The 17,253-nt window shown below is 36.2% G+C and overlaps 1 non-coding gene across 1 annotated transcript; it reads left to right on the forward strand.

The window, feature by feature from the left end:
* The first annotated feature begins 8,032 nt into the window (after window positions 1–8,032).
* On the forward strand, window positions 8,033–8,139 carry LOC141723215 (small nucleolar RNA R71). The gene has a single exon (XR_012576202.1). It is a non-coding gene; the product is annotated as a small nucleolar RNA R71 (small nucleolar RNA).
* Window positions 8,140–17,253: the final 9,114 nt, after the last annotated feature.

The following is a 17,253-nucleotide window of genomic DNA, read 5'->3' on the forward strand; positions in this document are numbered from 1 at the left end:
GTTGCTAAAAACCAGGGGGTTGTACTGTTTAGCTGGGTACTGCTGATAAGGTTGTTGAACCGCATTCTGAGCATTGCTCCAACTGAAATTAGGATAATTACGGTTGTTGGGATGATAGGTGGTTGGCGCTGGTTGCTGCGATCGCTGGAAGTTGCTCACGAACTGAGCTGATTAACTAGAAATTGTACACTGATCACTCTCATGGGCACCAGCACAAAGCTCACAGACACTTGCGATTTGACTTACTCCATAATTAGCCAAAGTGTCCACCTTCATCGTCAAAGCTTTAAGTTGGGCAGCGATAGTAGTAGCTGCGTCCAACTCCAGAATTCCTGCAACTTTTCCCTGAGTCAGTCTCTGGGAAGGATTCTGGTACTCATTAGCAGCCATCAGTTCAATAAGTTCATAAGCTTCATCGTAGCTCTTAGCCCACAAGGCTCCTCCTGATGCTGCATCAAGCATAGGTCTATGTAAGTCATATGTCATAGCCTATTTGTATATTCGAGGATTCAACTCAACTCAAATAAGAATGTAATAAGTAAATAGTGGATCGACCGTCAAAGAGATCTCGCAAAGTAATATCTGTCAAAGGATTCAGAACAAGGTTCATCTACAGACTTGAGGAGTTAATTCACTGGAAGAAGTTCAAGAATTTGATCATGCCTCAGTGATATAAATCAAGATCGTGGATTTAATCAAGTGACAGAGATCTCGTCAGAGTATCATTAATTACAAGGATTTAATCTGAAGAAAATCAAAGCGTCAAAGTCAAGACATGAAGAAATGTCACGGAAGTTAGTCACTCATGAACCAGACAGTACATCGAGTGTCAACATTGAAGTGGTGGAATTGATTCATAATTTTCAGTGATTTTCAGAAGATCTGCAGAAGGATGGGTGCTGCTCAAGACTAGAATTAATTCTCTATTAATTAATTAAGTCATCTAATTTAATTAAGAAAATAAATTATATCTGCGAAGAATAATTTATTTATTAATTGAATTAATTGATTAATTAATTCTGAATTAATTTTAGGAATTTTCAGAATTTAAATTGGATTAAAATCTGCATTAAATCAACAAGACAATTGAAAATGAACTAGCATGACAATCAGGATTGTCATACCGATTGTCATGCTAGGCCATTTTCAATAGTCTCACCGAAAGTTACACTAGGAGGAGGATTGTCTTGCTAGTTCATTCTGATTGTCATGCTAGTTCATTCTGATTGTCATGCTAGTTCATTCGGATTGTCTTGCTAGTTCAATCCATTGTCCTACCGATTGTCTTGCTGAGCTTAGGATTGTCTTGCCAGTTCAATTCTATTCTGTTGATTAAAAAGAAGCAGACAAGCAGCAGTTCAATAATCCATCCAGAGAAAAGAAGTCAAGAACATACAGAGAGAAAAAGCAGCCAAATATTTCATCTTATCTGCTAATTCAAAGACCAAATTTCTAGCTTGTAAAGTTAAATCCAATCAACTAGAAATCATTCTTTTGTTCTTGTTTAACAATCTAGCGGATCAAAATCCCTAGAACTTAATCTCAAATCGCGTTTAGCATTTGATTCTAATTATTGCAAAAATAGAAAAAGTTCATGTCGAATTTATTCTAGATTTGTGATAATTGATTTGAGATTAATACCTTGTAATCGATACAGTTGTTGTAACACCTTTCAAGTTTAATAATATTTTTATTTAACTTGAATTTTGTTTCACATTTTTTATTCCGCATTTAATTCGATTATTCGGTGCTGTTTGTATTCAACCCCCCCTTCTACAAACACATTGGGACCCAACAATTGGTATCAGAGCCTTCTGATTAACGAACAAATCAAGATCCTAGACTTTTGTGATTTTTCAACTCCTTGAATTTTTATTTATTCAAAAATTCATAATGACTTCACATAAAGTTGGAACCGTTAAAATTCCACAATTTGATAAAGTGAATTATATCATGTGGAAGAAGAAGATGCTATTATTTTTACAAGTTGCAAATCCCAAATATTCAAACTTGTTAAAGAAGGGTATAAAAACTCCGATGGTTATTGAACCGGAGGTAATAATAGATGGTGTGGTGACTACTGAAGCTAGAACCTATCCAAAAGAGCCTGAAGATTTTACTCCTGCTGAGAAGGAAGAAGCCTCCTTGGATGCCAGCCTTCAATTAATATTAATTGATTCCCTTGATCCCTTGATGAACAGACATGTGATGAACTGTAAAAATTCCAAACACATGTGGGAAACTATTGAGGTGATTAATGAAGGCACAGGAGGAAGTTAGGGAGAACAAGTTGGAAATCCTAACCTCTGAATATGAACATTTCAAATCAAATCCAGGAGAAGGAATTACTGAAGTGTTTGAGAGGTACAATGCGTTGATCAACAACCTGAACATCAATGGAAAGTATTATTCAATCAGGGAGGTCAACAAAAAGTTCCTTTTAACACTGCCAGCTCATCTTGAACATAGAATCACTGCCATTAGAGAAGCTAGAGATCTGAGTGAGATTTCTTTGGACAGGCTCTATGGAGTGTTAAAAACCTATGAGTTGGAGCAGATTCAACAGAAGGAAGTCTACGGGAAGGATAGAATGGTCAGCACATCTACTGCACTTGTAGCTGAAGGTCAACAACAACAACAATCTCAACAGTTAGAAAGAATGGTACAGTTTTCCAAGGGTGAGGAAAATGAGTTAGTAGCAGAATATGATCCTCCTACTACAAATCAATCAAGTGATGATTTTTATTCCTTGGAAGAGCTGGAGCAATTGGAAGATGAATCAATGGCCCAAATTGTCAAGAGATTCTCCCATGTCAGATTCAGGAGGAATCCCAAGCTTAAGTACAAGTCCAACTACAACAAATTCCAGAAAGGTGGATCTTCATCCTCTAACACCAGTAGTGGTGGGTACAAAACAGGGATGGTTGATCGAAGCACCATTAGATGTTATAACTGCAATGAGTTGGGACACTTTGCCACAGAATGTAGGAAGCCAAAGCAAGTAAGAAAGAACTCTGAAAGGGCTTATCTGGCAAAGGGAAGAAGCTGGGATGATACTGACAGTGAAGATGAAGATGAAGGAAATCTTGCTCTTATGGCTATTGATGGAAAAGCTTCATCGTCAAGAATAGAGGTAAAACTTTCTGATGCTGAAATGGTTTATCATCTAAGAGGTAACTTAGATTGTGCACGTCGTGATAATGAACTGTTAAGTTTAAAGATCACAGACCTTGAGAAAGAGGTCAATGAATTAAGACTTGTGCATATTAATCAAGACAAATTAAAAGAACAGGTATCTTTTCTAGAGAATAGAGTTGACTGTTATAGAAAACTCGAAACTATTCTCAAAGACAAGATCACCGGTCTTGAGACTAAGGTTAGAGCCTACTTCAATTCTTGTTCGAAGGCTAAAGAGTTCTACAGTAAGCAAGCTGTTAATCAAACATCTGGAATAGGATATGATTACAATGCTGCTATTGGAGAATTAGGCATAAACTCCCCTCCTCATGTCTGTGCTAAAGGGAGGGAAGTACCACATGTGCTTAAGGGTGTTGATGAACCCCTCTATAAAGCATCAATTGCTGAACCATTTGATGCGACCTCTTCTGTTATTCAAGAAGAAATACGTGCTGAGGATCATGCTTATGAGAAGATTGTTTCCAAGTCAAGTGAGTCGAAAGTTCCAGTCAAAGTTGTGAAAGCAACTGAGACTAACTCAGACACACATGAGTTGGATAACAATAATGCCATGTCTACCATGCATAAATTACCTGCTGTTAATCACTCTCATAAAGCATGTGGTGTTGCTAATTGTATGTCTTGTGCTTTTAATATGATGTATGCTTATTTTAATGGTAAGCATGTGTCTAATGATAAGACTACTCCTCGTCAGCATGTGAATAACAAGAAGCATGATAGGTCTAAGACTGCCAGTCCTTCTAAGGCTAGAAAGGAGACATTTGTGCCTAAGCTTAAACAGAAATTTGTTAAGGCTGTTTACAAGGTCAAATGTTCAGTCATTGAGAAAGTTGAGACAATTAAAATTAAAAATGTTGTTTTGCCTGACAAAGGACAGTTCTACAAGTATGCCGGGCCCAACCAAGTTTGGGTTCCGAAGAAGGTCTAATCCATTTGTAGTGCAGGGCATTAAACAAGTGTAACCGGTAGTGTGGATTCTTGACAGTGGATCATCAAGACATATGACCGGAGATAGAGCCCTGCTATCAAATGTGGATTGAGAAAGCTGGCCCCCTGGTTACCTTTGGAGATAACAGCAAAGGTTTATCTGAGGGATATGGCTGTTTACAAGCTGGAAATGTTATCATTGTAATTTTGTATATTGTGCTAGGTTATTATCAGGAAGCAGTATCTAACATATAGCACTAGTGACGAGACTTGAGAATATTACGACATATCAGGCACCTGATACACATTACACTTGGAATTGGACTCTAGTAAGATGTGTACAAGTGTACTCCTGGTTGGTGAGTCAAAAGAGGAAGTCAATGCACCACAGTTCATGGACTTTGCAGCTACAGATCTATTGGACTATGCAATTTCTTCTTCACAATCTCACTTCAGGTTGGTATGAACTAGTATACTGCTCAAGCAATCGTCAAGGACATGGTATGGCACTCTAACAGAAGTTATAATTTTATATGAATAAGTAGAGTCGTCATATTAATAATTATCTTATCACTAAGCACAATCATATTGTTTTATATGTGCAGTGATATATTGATTATGCAATATAATAATTAGTATCTAAAGTACTTGACAAGTATCGGTCAATGACATCTTGTTAACATTATGTTGCAGATATTTGTAAGCTTTTGACATGAATGAGAATTACTTAGACTTTACCCTAAGTGATCAATGTTTTATCAAAAACTCATTCAGATTGAAAAACAAAATCAAACTTCTTTCTACATTAGTGATTTCTTATTTCATGTAAAATCTTTTGAAATCACTATTGTAAATCATTTTCTCTCTATTACCATATGTTATGTGTTACAGGTTCAGTCTCCAATGACTTTCTTTCATTGACAGTCATGAGGTTGAAACCCCACAACGTCTATCCCAGACTGTAAAGACAAACACAAAACAGAACCAACCAACACTCTCTTACCACTAAATGTAATTTGAATGAGCGTGAGGGAGATAGTGCCTTAGTGCACCACATAAGGAAGGTTCTGTAGTCAACCCAGTAGCTCTGTCTCCTACATAGATGAGTAGTATTTAAATCGAGACAACTGCTAGCCCCCATACATCTTCTCAAAAAGATGTAATGGCTGAAAAGGCACAAAAACAGTTACTAGATTCATTCTCTCAACAGGGTGCGTCTATTGAATTTTGCCTGCCGGCCAAGGTATCCGATGTAGTGTCACCACTTCAAACATAATCAATTCTTGATGCACAAGGAGAGGTTACACACACAAAGGATGAGTTGACGGAAACAAGAGTTTCGACCATTTTAAGGTCAGATTCGATTGTTCAAGGTTCGTTAGTGGACCAATTGCCTTTACAGGTGTTAGGAGAGGATACTGATCCAAAATCCATATGTCAGTGGTTAGTGTCTACCTCCCCAGGCTTAAATCCCCTGGATGCATCTGCGGATAGTGGATCTGACATAGGTGCAGATCGGCAACTTGTTGACAATGATTCAGATATTACCTGATAAGTCACAAGGAAATGTCTTCACAGACATTAGAAGGGAACTTTGATCTTTATGCTAAATTCGTTGGATCATTGTTTACCTTCCCAGAATTCAAATCTGGAACCCTAAAAGGGAAAATAGCAACTTGTAGATTATGACTCAGATTTATCTGACGAGTTTAACAAGGATGGGGATTTGTGAACTCCCATTGCACCACCTGTGACCTCCTTAAGGATGGCTAAGGTGATTTTCCTTGCAGGTACAGCTGGATTATGGAGCTATGAGAGAAGAGTGATACACTTGTGAGAATGAGTGTAAACACGAGTGGAGAGAAGAGTGAAACACATGTGAGGTACACTAAAACACAATCACACACTCACAGTGAGGAAGAAAGAAAAACTACTTGTTATTTCTTTTCCAACCAAGTGAAATATGAGAACTCCTTCAGACGACGGCATACATTCCTTCTTTAAGGGGGAGATAAAAGCTTAAGTAATAGTTTGGAGGATTCCTCAACTAAGGGGGAGAAATAGCAGGGAGGAAGAAAAAGATCATATGTACACTACACCACACCATTGTTGTTTGTAACTACGGATCCTATTGTACGGGAGAGGTGGTAAACACAAGGTGATAACCTAGTAAGGGAAGAAGCTGTTAGGGGAGTACCATTGGTTTTTATCTGCGGATCCTATTGTACGGGAGAGGTGGTAAAACGAAGGTGATCTTCTTTAATCAGTTGATTCTCATAGGGGGAGAAGCAAGAGATATGGGCTTCTTAACAGGAAATGTGGTTGTACAAATGAAGATGGAACTACTTGAAGATATGTTCAGTCTAGAGGAACATCTACTTGGAATCTGGAAAATGTTAAATCTAGTCCAGAACTTTTCTACTATTTACTTTGCATGTATGTTTATATCTTTTTCTTATTTGTTAGTTGAGTTATCCTCTAGGTATTTGTGTGTTATTGTCTAACAAACAAATAGGGGGAGATTGTAAGTCATATGTCATAGCCTATTTGTATATTCGAGGATTCAACTCAACTCAAATAAGAATGTAATAAGTAAATAGTGGATCGACCGTCAAAGAGATCTCGCAAAGTAATATCTGTCAAAGGATTCAGAACAAGGTTCATCTACAGACTTGAGGAGTTAATTCACTGGAAGAAGTTCAAGAATTTGATCATGCCTCAGTGATATAAATCAAGATCATGGATTTAATCAAGTGACAGAGATCTCGTCAGAGTATCATTAATTATAAGGATTTAATCTGAAGAAAATCAAAGCGTCAAAGTCAAGACATGAAGAAACGTCACGGAAGTTAGTCACTCATGAACCAGACAGTACATCGAGTGTCAACATTGAAGTGGTGGAATTGATTCATAATTTTCAGTGATTTTCAGAAGATCTGCAGAAGGATGGGTGCTGCTCAAGACTAGAATTAATTCTCTATTAATTAATTAAGTCATCTAATTTAATCAAGAAAATAAATTATATCTGCGAAGAATAATTTATTTATTAATTGAATTAATTGATTAATTAATTCTGAATTAATTTTAGGAATTTTCAGAATTTAAATTGGATTAAAATCTGCATTAAATCAACAAGACAATTGAAAATGAACTAGCATGACAATCAGGATTGTCATACCGATTGTCATGCTAGGCCATTTTCAATAGTCTCACCGAAAGTTACACTAGGAGGAGGATTGTCTTGCTAGTTCATTCTGATTGTCATGCTAGTTCATTCTGATTGTCATGCTAGTTCATTCGGATTGTCTTGCTAGTTCAATCCATTGTCCTACCGATTGTCTTGCTGAGCTTAGGATTGTCTTGCCAGTTCAATTCTATTCTGTTGATTAAAAAGAAGCAGACAAGCAGCAGTTCAATAATCCATCCAGAGAAAAGAAGTCAAGAACATACAGAGAGAAAAAGCAGCCAAATATTTCATCTTATCTGCTAATTCAAAGATCAAATTTCTAGCTTGTGAAGTTAAATCCAATCAACTAGAAATCATTCTCTTGTTCTTGTTTAACAATCTAGCGGATCAAAATCCCTAGAACTTAATCTCAAATCGCGTTTAGCATTTGATTCTAATTATTGCAAAAATAGAAAAAGTTCATGTCGAATTTATTCTAGATTTGTGATAATTGATTTGAGATTAATACCTTGTCATCGATACAGTTGTTGTAACACCTTTCAAGTTTAATAATATTTTTATTTAACTTGAATTTTGTTTCACATTTTTTATTCCGCATTTAATTCGATTATTCGGTGCTGTTTGTATTCAACCCCCCCTTCTACAAACACATTGGGACCCAACAGTCTAGAAGTAGCACCCAAACCATTGTAGAAGCAATTAATAATCATCCAATCAGGCATGCCATGGTGTGGGCACTTCCTTAGCATCTCTTTATATCGATCCCAAGCCTCACACAGAGATTCCCCTATTTGCTGAGCAAACTGGGTAAGAGCATTCCTGATTGCAGCAGTCTTCGCCATGGGGAAAAATTTAGTGAGAAACTTTTGCGCAAGATCCTCCCAAGTGGTGATAGATCCTACTAGAAGAGAGTGTAACCAACACTTAGCCTTGTCCCTCAAAGAAAATGGGAACAGACGTAGCTTGATAGCGTCTTCAGTCACATCATTAAATTTGAAAGTGTCACAGATCTTGATGAAATCCCTGATGTGCATGTTGGGGTCTTCAGTAGGAAAACCCCCAAACTGAACTGAGTTCTGTATCATCTGAATCGTGCTTGACTTGATCTCAAAAGTGTTAGCCCTGCTGGCCGGTCTGATGATGCTTGACTGAATGTCCATTAATCTTAAGAAACAATGTATGGTTATTATTCAATGCTAAGACGATAACTAATTGAGGTTGTTTATAACTAAGAATTAAACTAATAATTATAACTACGAGAATAAGATTGATTGAATTAATAAATATGACAAACATGGGATTCTAACTTCATTAAATACTTCATTCAATAGCCTTATTAATCTTAACCTTAGCATGCAATAGTGATGACACTAATCAGATAGCACGATACTGATATATGCTAACTTTCGTTACGCGAGTACCATATTACCAAACATCCACAAACTAGATGGAAGCTGAATAGACACCAATTATATATAGACCCTATATGTCTGTAGAATTTGACAACATAACGGTTTAAGCACAAGTTATCTATCTTTATTACACAGGGCAAGTAAGATGGTTAAAATTACCTACGAATCATGCATGACAATACATGAACCTATGCTAGCATGGCAAGTTCTAAATCCTTAAATTCACTTTCGCTTTATTAAGAATTAACAAACTATCTTATAAGTTTGCGATGCTCATAAGACGATTACGCACAACCATTACTAAGATATCATACAATCACCACATACTAAGATATCAAACAAATTAACTAAAGAAATCCATAAATAAATCCACTAGAACCCCACGATAACGATTAGCCCATAATCAGACTCATCATCAACGTGGGTTCCGATGAAAGCATGGTATATAAAACATAGTCTTTATAACGAATAAATAAAACCAAGTACAAAAAAGAGTATAGGTTCAACAAAACAAAAAATGAGCATCCAAGATTACAACTCAAAACAAAGATTCACAAGAATAAACTAGATCGTCTTCGCCTTTATTGAATTGTGCTATAGGTCTCTTGTCATCTTCTCCTTGTGCTCTGGTAAGTCTCCTTATTAAAAAAACGATCATGAGTTATCAATATATTGCAGTCCAATTGGCCAAGGAGTCCAGAAAATAGAATTGAAATAGAATCAGGATTTTATTATCCCGACACGGCGCGGCCGCGCGCTTCACCAGCGCGGGTGCGCTGGCTTCCTGTACTTCGGCGCGGGCGTGTGCTTGTTCAGCGCGGGCGTGCTTGCCTTTTGCCAAAATTGATTTCTTCCATTTTTCTTGTAGATTCGAGTCGGTCTTCGCGAGATTTTATTCCAACACCACCTAGACACTATATTAGCACCAAAATAATGCTAATTCACCTGATACCTAGATAATGCCTGAAATGCAAAAATACTCAAAAACATGTTAAAACACTTAACAACTTGAGTACAAATGCATCAATCTAAAGCTTATTAGAGCATTATAAAGTGTCATAAATCTACTCAACATAAACTTATCGATAACTCTAAGTTCTCTAGTGAAGGAATAATTTGTCGATATCTCCAATCTTCAGTTCTTCAATTTTGTTTGTTGATATCTTCCTGAGTTCTCTAGTAGATTTCCTGACTTCTCCACTCTGAATTCATTCATTTCTTATATCCCGGTGGATATTGCTCATCCGTCTAGTGGTGATTGTCTCCCGACGGATGTGCCTAACAGTAGTCATCTGTCGGCTAGCCAAACTACTATTTCGATAGATGTTAATGACTTCTCGATAAGCCATTCCGGGGTTACAAAAGACTTCTCTATAATATTAAATCTGTGACTTGTAGAGATCTTGACTTAGAGTATTTTTCTCCAAACAGATTTATTCAACTCCAAGCTTCTTGAAAATTCTTCTGAGGCATGATCTTCTTGATCTTCTTCCAGATAGAATCCTTAGGCTTATTACTGTTTAAGGAAAAAGACTCCAGTCTGCTCCTTTGTATTTTTACAGACTTTAAGTGTTACAAGTAAAAAATACAAATTTAGATAACAATACAACTTACTTAGGGTTGACCCCAAGCTTAACTGATTACTAAAAATAACAGTTCATTAATCTCCTACTCAGATCAGATGTCCATTTGACTTGCTTCATACTTTGATCAGAGATGCTAATGACATTGTTATCTCCAGTGATCTTTCACATCATCAATTGTATATTACAATCTCCCCCAACTTGTTTATTATGAAATTATGCACAAGTTCTGATTGATGATGTCAAAACTTTAACTAAATGCAGAAACCAATCTTCTCATCTGGTCTTCTTTTATTGAGTTGCATTTAGAATTATTCATCTCTCCCCTATGAAGAATAAAATAATTTATTATCTGGAAACATCCATCAGTTGTTTTGGCAGGCATTTAGATATATTCTCCCCCTTTTTGACATTATCTCCAAGTAGAAAGATCCAGCTAGATGCACATTGTTCAAGCTATTGTCACTGTCCATTTAGAACATTGTATGCAGCTTCAAGCTTCAGTGAGATTTGTGTTGATGAGTTTATCAAATAGAATAGAGGTTTCACTTAGACCTGTATAAAAAGTTTGTTAGTAAAAAAATCCCAAGCTCTCTATTCTTTTGAATATGTAGTCTCACTACTTCTCACTGCACTAGTCTCATGATTTTTGAGAGGCAGAGTGCCCTCACAAGGATTACTAAATCCATACACTCATCTACCTCTCCTTTTGCCAGGAAGGATCCTGCCTCTCTTATTCTCTGTTTTTCTCTCAATCTTTTCTCTTATTCTCACATGGAAGGCTCAGTTATGTTTGACTTACAGAAATAAGAGGTGGCTGAGAAGAGTTTTCTGCGATCATATGATTATGGGTCATCCATATAGATCTAATCATACTCATTTCATCTAGAAAAGAGAATATTAGCTTGAAGTTGTGAGGTGAATGAATAATTAAGAACACCTGTGACTAGGGTCATAGTTTGACTCACAGATTGCTCTGTGGTTTTGATAATGTGTTATTCCTAACTTGTAGTGGAAACCTCCAACTAAATTGGAGGGTATTTGACTAGGTTACTATCATGTACACCAGCCTCAAACCCTTGTGTGTCTTGCAACATACTGGCACATAAATGTGCTATACTTGCCCTTCTCATGACATTGTCATAGGCAATTGTACTTCTAGCTTTGACTGCTAAGGCAGCTTGTGCAAGAGTTATGAGGGGAGTTGTTCCCTTTTGAGGAACCTCCAATTGAATCGGAGAGGATTTAGATAGCTCCCCCTCAGGAGTATTACCCTCAAACCTTTCAGTCTGTGAAGACTGTTTTGTACATGAAGGTGCATTAGGAATACTCATGGGATATTCAGTAAAAATTGATAAATTTTCCATGTTTATGGTGGTTTCTCTTCTCAAACAACAAAATAATCTGAAGAACATTATGAAATTGATGTCCTTTTGTCAAAACGGGTTTCTTTTGAGAGTCACCTGAGTGGGATTGTGTTTGAGTTTGTGTTTGTGTTGCTATATCTGGGAGAACTGCAGTTTGGTTTATAGATGTTTTAGCTGCATTTTAATACAAATACCTGTTGATTGAAAATTTGAATTTCCTATTATTGTCTGAGTGAATTGTGTTGAACCTGTAATGCATTGAACATATCTGGAGTTTTGATTAGGCATAAGCATTGAGACATACAGTTGCAAGCATTATGATAGGAAAACTAATAATTAATTAATTTGTAAACACAAGGCAATCATGACATAAACAATCAAGCAACAAAAACAAATTGATAAAGAAGAAGAGAAGTTTCATTAATATTAAACACATAGTACATTAAGATTAAGATTACATCAAGTAAATCCTAATCCTAACTACTCTAATTTGGGATTCTTCTTCTCGGCCTCCAACCTCCTTGCCCTGCGCTGGTAAGCTCTAGACATGGAGTGTGCAAGAGAGATGATCCTCTCCTGCAACTCCAGAGTAGCAAGGCGTTGCTGCTCAGCTACCCTTGCACGTCTCTCCTGCTCCAGAGAGACTTCCATCTCAAAGAAAAGAATGTTGAGTTGATCATCCCACGAGAGTTCGTCAAAGATCTTTCATGGAATATCAAAGGGGATGCAAACAACCCCCTGAGATGGACATGAAGTCTGAAAGGATAAAAGTAAATTTGGTCTTCAGCCTGATGATGGACAGGCTGGTAAACTCCAATAATAAGTCTGTAGAAGACTGGGGCATCCATTTGAGAGAGAGATGAACAAGAGGTGAGTTTTAAAATTAGATGTTTGTTGAGAATAATAGTAGTGATGAATGATAAATAGTGAAGTGTTTTAATTTATAGAGGAAGTAAAGATAAAAACCAAGAGACTCTTGAGTTTCCCGGATAATAAGAGTAATAACCACATAAGCATACTTGAAAGTTAGAAATGACTAGTTACTATTCCCCATGCAATTACTCAAGAATCTTAGTTCACTATGTAGGATAACTATTCCCCATGCAAATAAACAAGTACTCCCTACATAAAAAGTAACTCCTCCTATCAGCATGCAGTCAAATAAATTTAACCATTATCAGTTTTCTCAAAACATCATATATAATGTACTAGTCTACTTACATTAGACTAATATATTTCCATATTAAAATAAATATAAGCACGTAAATGTGTCAATAAGTCAGAGTAATTATAGACAAATTATGTCAAAAGTATTTCGGTGAACATAATTTATAAATTAAATTATTTCAGTTTTTCATACTTTTTGCTTCTTTTGATCTGTTATTTATTAACTTCATATATTTAGAATATGAATTAATAAATTTTTAGTTTTCTTAGAATTTCGAGAAATTCCAAGTTAAAATATTCAAGAAGTCTAGGTATTTATATTAAAAGTAAATGACTTGTCGAGAACTCAAAAATAGACATTTGGAGTTTGTCTATCGAGAAGTCTTTTTGAGAAGTGAAGTACATGTCGAGAAGTCATTTTAAATTGCTCTTATAGAGAACTCAAACTTGACTTATCGAAATGTCAAATAAATACCCAATTTGTCCAAAAGGTGGACTGAACTGATTCTAACTTTTATTTGAATAAATTCAAAATAAGATTAGAATAAATTTTCCAAAAGTATTTTACCCAAAATAATTTATCAATTTAAATTATATCAGTTCTGAGTTATTGATAAGTCAAAAATTATACTTGTAGAGAACTCTATGCATGAACACTACTAGAGAACTCTTCAAGGACTTATCGATAAGTCATTTTAAGCCTATCGAGAAGTCACTCGAGAAGTCAGTAAATTGACTTATTGAGGACTCACTCGAGAAGTCCTAAAATGACTTGTCGAGAAGTCAATTTATACTTATTGAGAACTCGGTTCTCTAAATACTTTTGGTTATTGCAATTCTGCCTTGTGTTAATTTTATATATTATGAATGTAAATTAACAACTGAGCATTTTACTTAGAATTTGAAAAATTCCAAGTTAATTTTGAATTTGAAAAACAAATATGCAGAGATTTCTGAAATATTTATAATTCATATTTCAGTTAATTTCCAATTTAATCAAATTAATTTTGATTTACTGGAGATTAACCTGCTGCAAAACATTAGCTGAGTTCTTGCCTTAGGATGAAGAGTTAAGCATTCCAATTTCACCTACAAGTCTAGTGAAAGTTGCTTCATCCAAAGGTTTAGTAAAAATGTCAGCTAATTGTTTTTCTGTTGGTACAAAAATGAGTCCAATGGTACCATTAGTAGCATGTTCTCTAATAAAGTGGTACCTCACATCAATGTGCTTTTTCCTAGAATGATTAACTGGATTAGCTACTATAGATATAGCACTAGTATTGTCACACATGATAGGAATTTTATGTAACACTAGGCCATAATCCATTAGCTGATTTCTAATCCAAAGCACTTGAGCACAACAACTTCCTACAGCTATGTATTCAGCTTCAGCTATAGAAGTTGATACAGATTGTTATTTCTTGCTGTACCATGATACAAGTCTTTATCCAAGAAATTGACAGCTTCCACTGATACTCTTTCTGTCAACCCTGCATCCAGCAAAATTTGCATATGTGTAGCCAACAACTTCAAAACCAGTTCCCTTAGGATACCATAATCCCAAGTTTAGAGTCCCCTTCAATTATCTGAAAATCCTCTTTACAACCATCATATGTGATTCTTTTGGATTGGCTTGAAATCTTGCACATAGACATGTTACAAATATGATGTCTGGTCTACTTGCTGCTAAGTGAAGCAATGATCCAATCATCCCTCTGTAGCTTGAGATATCTACACTTTTGCCCTTTTTATCTTCATCCAACTTTGTTGCAGTAGACATAGGTTTAGATGCAGGTGAACAATCAACCATTCCAAACTTTTTCAATAGATCCTTGACATATTTAGTTTGGCTGATGAAGATATCATCACTTTTTTGGCTGACTTGAAGTCCAAGGAAGTAACTCAGTTCCCCCATCATACTCATCTCATATTCACTTTGTATAAGCTTGGAGAATATTTGGCACAGCTTCTCATTAGTAGAACCAAAAATGATATCATCCATATAGATCCGAACTAGGATCATATCTTCACCATGTTTCTTGTAGAAGAGAGTCTTGTCTATGGTCCCTCTAGTAAAACCATGCTTCAAAAAGAAATCTGATAGTGTGTCATACCAAGCTCTAGGTTCCTGTTTTAGTTCATATAGCCTTGAGTAACTTATACACAAAATTTGGAAATTTTGCATCCTCAATGCCAGAAGGTTGTTGCACATAAACTTCTTCTTCTAGCTCACCATTCAGAAAGGCACTTTTGACATCCATTTGATACACTTTAAAATTTGAATCTGCAACAAATGCTAGAAAAATTCTTATAGCTTCAAGTCTTGCAACAGGAGCAAAAGTTTCATCATAATCAATTCCTTCTTCTTGTGAGTAGCCTTTTGCAACCAAACTTGCTTTGTTTCTGATAACTATACCATTTTCATCCATTTTGTTCCTGAACACCCATTTTGTTCCAATAATGCTTCTATTCTTTGGTGCAAGAATTAACTTCCAGACTTTGCTTCTTTCAAACTGATTCAGCTCTTCCTGCATGGCAGATATCCAGTCAGGATCCAGTAGAGCTTCATCAATTTTCTTGGGCTCTACTTGAGAAAGAAAACATGCATGTATGCACTCATTAGCAGTTGTACTTCTAGTCCTCACACCGACAGTGGGATCACCAATAATTGCTTCTCTAGAGTGACTTCTATCCCACTTCCTTGTGTGAGTTTGTTGACTTGTGCCTTCATCATTTTCTTCATTATTGGTATGACTGGTAGATCCTTCTTCTCTTTCTCCCCCTGAGTTTGTGCTATCAAATTCAGGTGCTTGAGATGAGCTTCCATTCCCATGATTTTTTCCTATTCAGTAGTCTCTTCATTCATCAGCTGTTGTGGATTAACTTCATCTTCTACATCAGAATCACTATCAATGTTGAGTTTTTCAAATACAAGGGCTTCAGCGTCATTACCATCAAGGCATTCCAAGCCTGGACACTTGTCATCATCAAAGGTCACATATGTGCTTTCCATGAACTTCTTTTGATCAATTATGTAGACTTTGTAGGCTATTCTTTCCAGTGAATATCCCAGAAAAAGTGCTTCAAAAACCTTTGAGTCAAATTTTCCCACATATTCAGAGTTGTCTTTCAAAATGTAACACTTGCTTCCAAACACATGAAGATGCTTTACAATAGGCTTTCTCTTAGACATGATTGAGTAGGGTGACTTGAAATGTGCCTTGTTAATGAGATATCTGTTCTGAGTATAATATGCAGTATTGACAGCCTCTTCCCAGAAACTTGTTGGCAACTTGACATCTTGCAGCATTGTTCTAGCAGCTTCAACCAATATTCTGTTCTTTCTCTCAACCACTCCATTTTGTTGAGGTGTTCTGGAAGCTGAGAATTCTTGAACAATGCCTTTGCCTTTGCAGAATTCACTTAATTTAACATTTCTGAATTCTGTTCCATTGTCACTTCTCAGTCTTTTCACACAATTGTAATCTTCAACCTATTTTTCTATCTTCTTGATGTGCTCAATTATGATATGTGGAGTTTCATCTTTAGAGTACATGAACTCAACCCAAGTGTATCTTGAGAAATCATCCACCATCACAAGTGCATATTTGTTCCTTTAAATAGATAAGACATTCACTGGCCCAAACAAGTCCATGTGAATAAGCTGCAAGGGTGCACTAATAGAATTCACAGTTTTTAACTTGTGACTAGATCTTTTCATCTTTCCTTTCTAACAAGCTTCACAAACTTCAACTTGAGCAAACTCCAGCTTCGGCATGTCTCTCACTAACTCCTTTTTGACTAAATTGTTAATTGCCTTGAAATTCAAGTGAGACATCTTCTTATGCCATAGCTTGCTTTATTCTTCTGATTCCTTGGTGTAGAAGCAGCAAATACCATCCTCATTTATTGAGTCCAAGTTTATAACAAACAAGCTTCCTTTCCTACTCCTTTTAGAGCAATTTCACCAGTTTTCTTGCTGATAAAGGTGCATTCTTCTGTGTTGAATAAAACTTCAAAGCCTTTGTCTGCAAATTGGCTAACACTGAGAAGATTCACCTCAAGACCAGCTACTAGTGCTACATCATCAATGTCAACATTTTCAGAAACAATCTTGCCATATCCCATTGTGAATCCTTTGCTGTTATCTCCAAAGGTCACCAATGGGCCATCTTTCTCTTCAAACTGTGATAATAGGGCCTTATCACCTGTCAAATGTCTGGAACATCCACTGTCAATGATCCATATGACTTTCTTCACTTTTCCCTGCACACAATGAGATTCAGGTGTGTTTAGTGACCAAAGCAGTGTTGGGTACTTTCTTCTTGTTAACTGATTTAGCAGAAGTAGAGTGATTTGTTTCAGATAAAATAGAATTCAGTGATTGTTATGCACTATCCCTTTCTGATGTA

The sequence above is a fragment of the Apium graveolens genome, chromosome 4 (assembly GCF_009905375.1).
Source record: "Apium graveolens cultivar Ventura chromosome 4, ASM990537v1, whole genome shotgun sequence".
Lineage (NCBI taxonomy): Eukaryota > Viridiplantae > Streptophyta > Magnoliopsida > Apiales > Apiaceae > Apium > Apium graveolens.